At 39.6% G+C, this 9,194-nt stretch overlaps 1 long non-coding RNA gene across 1 annotated transcript; it reads right to left on the bottom strand.

Moving 5' to 3' along the window:
* Positions 1-312: 312 nt before the first annotated feature.
* On the bottom strand, positions 313-1,211 carry LOC131254006 (uncharacterized). The gene is made up of 2 exons (XR_009175425.1): positions 940-1,211; positions 313-810 (listed from the first exon to the last, which is right to left on the bottom strand). It is a non-coding gene; the product is annotated as an uncharacterized LOC131254006 (long non-coding RNA).
* Between the last annotated feature and the right edge of the window lie 7,983 nt (positions 1,212-9,194).

The following is a 9,194-nucleotide window of genomic DNA, read 5'->3' as shown; positions in this document are numbered from 1 at the left end:
TTGCAGTTGTTTTCTATCTAAGGCACATGTGATGGCATGTAAAACACTTTAAAACACTTTATCAAAACTAGATCAACAGTCATCATACCCTGAATTCTCCAGTTTAAAACACTTTATCTATATTATAAGAAAAAGTATCAAATCTAATGAGAATGGAAATTAATAACAGAAATATTAATATTTTCTGATAAAAGGATACATGCTGTTCTAAAAATCATTTAGGATCATAAAATGAGTATACAAGCTAGTAACTGAGACTCTCCCTAGCTTTTAACGAAGTGTGAACTTTTATACAACTCATGAAACTCTAAATATCTCAAGAAATCATAACTCGCAATCCTTTTTCTTTCCTTTTTTCTTAACTCAGCATCATTTTAAAGAAAGTTTTACCATACAAAATGAAGCATTTCAAAAGAACCCAACAAAACATGTATAACAGTTCCCATGCATTCCCCCAAAAATTCAAGAGATGCATTGTACATTTCAGTCCCATGCACTCCTGCTTTAAATAAATAAATAAACACCCCATGCACCATGGCATTGGTTTATAGATGTTAACCAATGATTAGTCTAAACAACTCTCATCTTTTTCTTTTTTACGACATCCAAAACTCAGAAGGCCGAAGGAGTCAGGCTCCTTATCTTTTTTTTTTCCTTTAACCAAGAAATGGTTAAACAAAAAGACCAATGAACTAGCATAAACGAGAAGAATAGAATCTACCTTGCTTGCTTCTCTAGATCTTGATTGCAAGATCCCACTGGAACTACGCTTGCACACTCATGGTTGCTAACGCTTAAAGCATTCATCCCCTGCACCTTATGAACACAAAAATACACTAAACTTCATGTAACTAGCAGATTGGTTAACTTTAGCTTCACAACCTCTAAAAAACAAAACCAAAATATACACATCATATTGAAAGACAATAACATGCATACTTGTGTATTTGAAGGCTGCCCATGAATCCGGTTTGGCCTCGAGTTGAGATCAATCATTGTAGAGGCGATCTTGCCCGGATCTTTTGTGTTAGCGTCTAACACTAGAACAGGAGAGACCCTGTGGTTTTACAGTTTCTCATTCGTACCATGAGCACGCCAAAACTGGATCAGTTACCATTAGACTAACTCTGGTGACTACAAAAATCGAGATTGGACCTACAAACCTAGTCAAAGACTATTCGCAGAAGTATGCATGCATGGACAAAAACGGAAGAAAGAATCAACATCTCGATACCTTTGACTAGAAGAATGTAGATCACATCTAGTCTATGCACTAACTCGTGTTGCTAAATTAAGCACCCTATACATTTTCTATGGCAATTCATAAACAAAAACAGACCTGGTGGACATATGGCTCCATCTGAGTCACCCCTTATTTTCAGTTCTGATTGTAGTGTTGAACCGGACCAGGTCCGACTAAATCTGAGTCAACTTGGACGAGTTGCATAGGACTTGTCTGAGTCTTAAAACCTTGGTGGAAAGGGTCTAACTATTGACTATATGTTCTTTTACCAGTACGTGACCCACAACAGAGCAAAAAAAAAAGAAAAAAGAATAATGTTTTGCTCCTTGCTCTGCCAAGCAATCATAAAATACCTCATAAATGGTCTAGATCACATAAAGGTGGGCCCCACAACCAAGGAAAAATATTGGTTTGCTCTTTCATCTGCCAAGTAATCACAGAACACCTTTGGATCACATGAAGGTGGGACCCACAACATAGCTAAAAAAGTTGTTTCGCTCTTTGCTCTGGCAAGCAATCATACAGTACTACATATACCTTATTAGAGAAATTGAAATGGGTCATGTGCATCAAGAGTCAATGGCAAGCAATCATACAAAACTACATACCTTATTAGAGAAATTGAAATGTGCCATATGCATCAAGAGTCAAGGCGACATGCGTGATCACATGTACATATGCAAAGATACAAGCCACTCATCAAGTGGACTCCTACCATGCAGGTGCCCTGGTAGAAAAGTTGGGCAAATCCAACCGCCAGAAGAGACACGAAAGGGCGTCTACCATATTTAGCACATGTTGCATCTCACCTGGTGATTGAAATGCCCAATTTTGATGCTAGGGCATCTGACATATGGGCCCACCTAATGAGCGGCTCACACCTTGAGCATGCAGGCCATGTTGGCACATATGCATGGTGGTCACATATAAGAATTCAATTAAAATAAAATCCATCCTTATTCCTATCTTCTCTCGGCATAATCAAAATCAGAAACTAAAGCAACCCAGATTAACTCAGTGTATGTAGAAGTCACTGTCGTTACGTCACAGCCTCAAAATCATAATTTTTTGGAGCTACCAGTAAATATACAAATACAAACAGAATTTTAAGAACAAAATTTATCATAGATAGATGTTTTTCAATATTCATAGGCATTTATTTACTTTGCTTTTAGTTCTCACACAATGCAAGGAATGTACATTTTCACTGGTTTGAAGTAACTGGCTATATGTACAATTAAAACTCAAGCAAGATTAACTGATCCGCCAGTTGATTCATGTTGAATTGAATATGTACAAAATACCAACTTGTAGAAAATTGAAGAGAAGAATTCAATAGCTTCTGGTCCCAATCTTCAGGCCCTCTTTTGAGCCATTACAAAACTGTCATCAACCCATACAAGAAAATGCCCAACAATATAATACACAGATAGATAATGAGTCCCACAATAAAATAAAACTCCTGCTGGCCGTTTCACAAACTAGAAAGCCAGTACAAAGCAATTGGCTCTGTGAATTTGAAAACCGCGGAATTCTATAATCAATGTTATCAAATTGAACAATCTATAGTTGTTCAAACCTCAACTCATCATGGCTATTTGTAGGACAAGAGAAAAACTCCAAGCATATGTTCTTACTTTGATATCTGGTAACTTAAAAACATTCAATTCCTTCCCATGAAATTCTCATGTACTCTTTCTACTGAACAACACCCAATACCCAATTTCCATGACTGATATTACCAATTTTGTAAAACTTAAAAATCAATATCAATACAAAAGAATATCTTAATTCATAAATCTGTAATTCGAAAACCGTCAAATACAATTCAACAATGCCATCAAATCCAACAATTCAGAAAGCTTAAAGAATCTACAATATTCCTCACAACCATCAAAGATAAAACAAAGGAAAAATAACAGTAAAAGAACAAACCTCGATCACGGTTGTGCAGGATGAGTAAACATTCCTCCAGTTTACTATCTTTTATGATCTTCCAAAAACTTAACAGCACGTGAATCATGGGAAAATGTATTAACTTGTCTTATAAGTTCAATGTCTCATGAGAAACCTTCTTGCCATCATTGCTGGAGATGGATACCGAACCTGAATCCGCTCTAGGAACCTCAGTTGGAGGGTTGTTTCTCTGGTCACCTTGAGATTCTTGTGGCACTTGAGATGATAGGAAAGAACTAGAAAAGCTAGGAGTTAGTTGATTAGTTGGGATTGTCCAACAGGCCAGCTTTCACGCCATCTACCACCAGGAAAAAGCTAGAAAAACAGATCGCATGCCATTTCATCAAACAGATAGCATGCCATTTCATCAAACAGTTAGCAAGCATCAAATCTGAAAGACTGAAAAAGAGACATAAAGAGAGGAAAATATCAAACCTATGCCTCAAAGATATGAGAAGGGTTTCGAGACGAGTGTTTCTTCGGGTAGGATCTTCACGGCTACTGCAATGGAGAGAGGTAGAAGAGACAGAGGAGATATTGGAGAGAAAGTGAAGAGAATGAGAAACATGGAGCAGAGATCGGGAGGGCGAGGGAGGATTGGGGAACGGAGAGAGAGAGAGAGAGAGAGAGAGAGAGGAATAGGAAACAGAGGGAGAGAAATGGACGGTCCTATTTGGGCACGGCTCTGTTTCGAGCGCGCACCCAAATTTAAGCGTGTTTTGTGAGACGGACGTGGACGGTCCTAACAGGGGATTTGTGGGGCCCACCATGATGTATTTGGTTTATCCATTATGACCATTAATTTCAGTAAATTATTTTATTTCATAATCCCAAACTTAAGGTAGATTGAAGGCCCAAGTAGACCACACCATAGGAAGTAAATGTAATTTAATCTCCATGTTTCCTACCGTGTGGTCCGCTTGAGCCTTCGATCTAGCTGATTTTTTATTTCATTCACTAAAGAAATATTTCAAAATAGATGTACGGCTTAGATAGAACACATATATTATTTTAGGCCTTGTAGAGCCCCTTATAACACCGTTAATTATTAATGTTGTGACAACTTTTTAGCTACGGATTAAAACCGTAGTAAGTGTAGCTATGGTTTATATCCGTAGTAAAAATCTAACGTGGTCTGTATCCTTTGTCCCTTTTTTTGGTAGTGATGATTGTTGAGTTTGTAGATTTAATGAAGTCCAAATTTGAAATAAGCATGGTTGGAGAACTGAACTATTTCTTAGGTTTGCAAGTAAAACAGCTTCCTGATGGGTTCTTTATCTCTCAAACCAAATATGCTCTAAAATTGGTTAAAAAGTTTGGTTTCGAGAGCAATAAAAATTTTGATACTCCTATGAGTACGACATAAACTCTCTAAGGATTCGACAAGTAAAAGTGTAAATCATAAGTTGTATCGCAGTATGATAGCTAGTTTATTATATTTAACTTTGAGTCGACTTGATGTTGCATTCAGTGTAGGAATCTGTGCTAGATATCAATCGGACCCTAAAGAGTCCCACCTAATTGTTGTAAAGCACATTTTGAGATATGTCCCAAGTTCGGCCAAACTCGGCCTTTGGTATCCTTATGATACTAATGTTCAATTAGCCAGTTATTCGAATGTTGATTGGGCTGGTAATATTGATGATCTCAAGTCTACCAGCGATTGATGTTTTTATGTCGAGAACTGTCTAGTTTCATGGCATAGTAAGAAACAGAGTTCCGCATCACTTTCCACAGCTGAGGCTGAGTATATTGTAGTCGGTAATGCATGCACCTAACTTGTGTGGATGAAGAGGATGTTAAGTGATTACGAATTTGTGCAAGATTCTATGGTGTTGTATTAAGATAGTTCTAGCACAATTAACATTTCTAAAAATCCAATTCAGCATTCACGAACTAAGCATATTGACATTCGATATCATTATATTCATGAATTAGTAGAAGATAAGATTATTTCTTTGGATTATATTCAGAATGAAAATCAACTTGCAGACATTTTTAGAAAACCACTTGACAGAAACAAGTTTGCTAAATTAAAATTGGATATGGGTATGTGCAATATAATTTGAATTGCTTGTGTTTATTTATATTATATTGTATGTTTTTATTTTATTTATTTTACAATTTTTTAAATTTCATAAATATGGAAAAATGTAAAATTTTTGAGGTGTATGACCAGTCGAGTACACACTCGACCAGTCATGGTACGACCGGTCGAGTGTGTACTTGATCAGTGGAGTTCCTTGAGTTTGGGCTTTTTATTGTGCAAAAAAATACTTTTTTTCTCCATTTTTTCATCTTTCCCAACCAGCCTTACCACGACCGGTCGAACCTTCCTTCAATTCCTTCATAGTTAGTGCATTTTTTTCATTTTTCTTGTGGATTTAGGTTCTTTGCACTTCCATTTCCTTAATTTGGTAGTTTATTTCAAGGTTTTTGGTGGTTTATTAGGGTTTCTAGCAAAATTTCTTGAAACCAATCTTTCCTTTCTTGTATTACTTGTATTTCTTATATTCCTTGTGCTATGGAAGGTAGAAATAAGAAGAGAGTCTCTCATGGTCCCTCTTCTTCCAGTTCCGCTTCAATTACAATGCGTCATCTTCGTTCACCCGAAGAAGACCCCAAAATGTGTAGGATATTCGTCTCCGCAATGTGATTGTTGAACGAACTGTCAATTCAAATCATTTGGAACGGTTCAGCATTGTTCTCCTCCTTCAAACTGTAGGATGGGCTAACATATTAAATTGGGGCGGTCCTGCATAACGTTCCATTACGCAGGCCATGTTTTCTTGTATAAGTGATTTTTCTACTAAGAATTTAACTTTTACTATTTCAACAAGAGAATGTCCTATTGATGTAGACCATCACTTGATATCTGGATTGATGGATATTCAAGTGAATGATGACCGAATTCCTATTTCTACTTTGGTGGCAAGACCTTTTGAATCTAAAAAAGGAATGCTAACTAGAGTGTTATGCAACATGGATGCTGATTGGAACTCTAATATTGCGCTCAGTTCCACATATATGTTACCTAGATATAGGATTCTTTATTGTATTTTCATCTCTAATGTGTATCCTAGGTCTAGCAACAAAACTGAGCTAACTTCTTTCATGGCTCGCATCCTTTATTCAGTTGTTATTGGTGTTCATGTATGTCTTTCATCTCTTATTTATTATATTATCATTCAGTTTCATCTTCATCCTGATCATAGTGATATTCCATTTGCCTATCTTATGACTGCCTTAACTACCCATACTGTAAGACTCATATCCTAGACTATACTGTTCTATAGACTCTCGCGGTCCTCCTTGTCGAATTCCGGCGACCCACAATCTGTAATCGGCATTTACGCACAACCTTGATTTGCATCTTATCGATCTGAGTTGGCTTGGCCCGAGACTTATATCCTTACGACCGTGCTGTCGCCACGATTCTGACTCCGCGTCTCGCATGCCAATGCGATACCCAGGCCAGGATATGTGGGCCCACGTTTAGGTCGAGAAAAAATGCCGTGCATTTTCAAATCCGAAGAGAATATCCCATCAATCAATCACCTCACATGTCAAGTACAAGCAACCCCAAAGTCAACTCTGTCTCTTTTTTGCTTGATTGATGGCCCACCTATGATGTATATATCATTATCCATGCCGTCTACTGCGTGGAACGTACCACTGTCTAAGCAGGCCCACCTCGCTGTCATGTCCAGGGCCCACCATTGCTGTCTGTTTTGGGCTGGCTTAGACCATAGAGGAAACATAAATATCATTTTGATCCAAAATAGGTGGGCCACGCTGACGTGGACCCCACCTTTAATGGCATGCTGCACCCAGCCCATGTTATGGAAGTGGATTGGCTGGTGTGTCTTACAATAGCTATATAGTTATAGTGTTAACGTCCACATACCTAAGGTCTGATCATGAGGTGTGTGTACCATCCAATTGATGGACATGGGACCCACCTATGATGGGCGTGTTTCATCCATAAGGTCCCACGTGTGGTGGGACCCTTGATGTATCTGGTGTTTTTAAACCCATCCATGTGGGATCCTCCGTGATGCAGGTGTTTCATCAACACCGTTCATTTGGTGGGACTCCACCTGTTGTATGGGTCTTACCTACCTGGCCCACCCATTTTATGGGCGTGGGACCCACCCCACACGTGCTGCATGTGTGGGGGTGGGCCCACCTCAATGAAAGTGTTATATATTTCACACCGTCCATCTCTGGACGGTGTGCCGTGTGGGCCCCTCATGATATATGTGTCATATCCCACCGTCCATCTAGACGGTGGGTACCACTCAGCAACTTAGCTGCTATTCACATCAGCAAGCCTTGTGGGTCCTGCATGATGTATGTGTTACATCCAAACCGTCCATTCAAGGACCCCACTACCATGATGCATGTAGTTTGCATCCACACCGTCCAAACCATCTGGACGGTGCTGGACTAGCTTGAACGGTGCCAGGCACACCGTGACGGAGGTGTTTATTGTAGGTCGTTCATTTATAGGCCCACCTGTAACGTACAGGGTACACCTTAATTTATGTATCTGATCTGCACCGTCAAGATGTGCTGGACGGTGGCACCAACCTTGATTTATGTATTATATATCCACACTATCCCTGGTGAGGGATGTGGATACCCACCATGATGTATGTGATTTAAACACGTCGTCCATCTGTTTGTGTTGTGGGCCCACCCCACACGTGTGGGCAGGTGGGACCCACCTTGATTTATATGTTTTATCCACACTATCCATCTGTACGCGTGGCGTGTGGTCCCACCTTGATGTATGTGTTTCCAACCACGTCATCCACCCTGTTTGCTGGACGGGTGTGGCCCACCATGATGTATGAGTTGTATTCTCACTGTCATGATGGTGGGACCTGCCTTGATGTACTTTGCAGCCACACCGTTCACCTGTTTTGGCTCCAACGTGATGTCACACCCCAAACTCAGAAACCAGGCTCACAAAATTCCTGATCGGCAAATCCGGTGCCGACAGCCTCTGTAGTACCCCATTCTCAGCTCCCAGCATGCATGCGCTGGATTCCGATCGTGGGATCCTACAAGGAGGATTTTCCAATGTGCATTTGTCTCATAAGAAGCATAACCACAAGTATACCCAAATCACAAAAACAACATCATCATCACGTATCCACTAATATAAACATTTGAATACAATGCTGAAAGGGAAATACATATGTCAAAAATCAAAGCTCCAGAAGTCCACTGTACGCTCCAAGCTCAACGTCGCGGCAACCTAATGCCACCTGCACGCATCTATCTTGCATAAGCTTATAGAAAGCTTAGTGGGTGGTGAAAGTGTGTGCACAAGGTAAGTGCCCAGTAACCAATATCAGAGTAATCAGAGTATGCAGAAATACTAACAAGCCCATAAATCATACAATATCCGAAATACTAGCAAGTTCATAAATCATGCGATATCAGAGTAATGCGAAGACATGCTAATAGGCCCATAAATACTATCAGCCTTATCCAGGCTATGTGATGCAAAAATATAATAAACCAATATCATATATTGATGAAAGAATGTAGATTAGTTATGCAATGCAGAGGCAGTAAGCTAAATACTATGTGTTGAGGATGCAATGCAATATGCGATGCGAATGAAATGACCAATCTAAATTGTGAAGTCTGGATGGTAGTATGTAGTATCGCAAGCTACGGGGTCTATCACAAAGGGCTTCTATCCAAACCAGTCCCATACCTAAATCTAGATAGTCAGACCCAATGTGGTAGACTCCTGATCTCAGGTTAGTCACGTGCCCAACCGAAATCTTGGCCATGTGAAGGTACACAACAATTAGTTGTGCACCACCAGCCTGAGTGGATAGTGAATGAAATGAATGTATGAGTATGCAACTCCTACTCAATAAGTCCACATATCAGTACGGTTCCTCTTTGAAAAATCATCAGGGTCTATTACACTCCAAACCAGATTGCCGCCCCATTGCGTGCAACAAGGTGA

The sequence above is a fragment of the Magnolia sinica genome, chromosome 8 (genome assembly GCF_029962835.1).
Source record: "Magnolia sinica isolate HGM2019 chromosome 8, MsV1, whole genome shotgun sequence".
NCBI lineage: Eukaryota > Viridiplantae > Streptophyta > Magnoliopsida > Magnoliales > Magnoliaceae > Magnolia > Magnolia sinica.
Note: the sequence above shows the minus strand (reverse complement) of the source record. Positions and strands in the feature narration are given on the sequence as shown.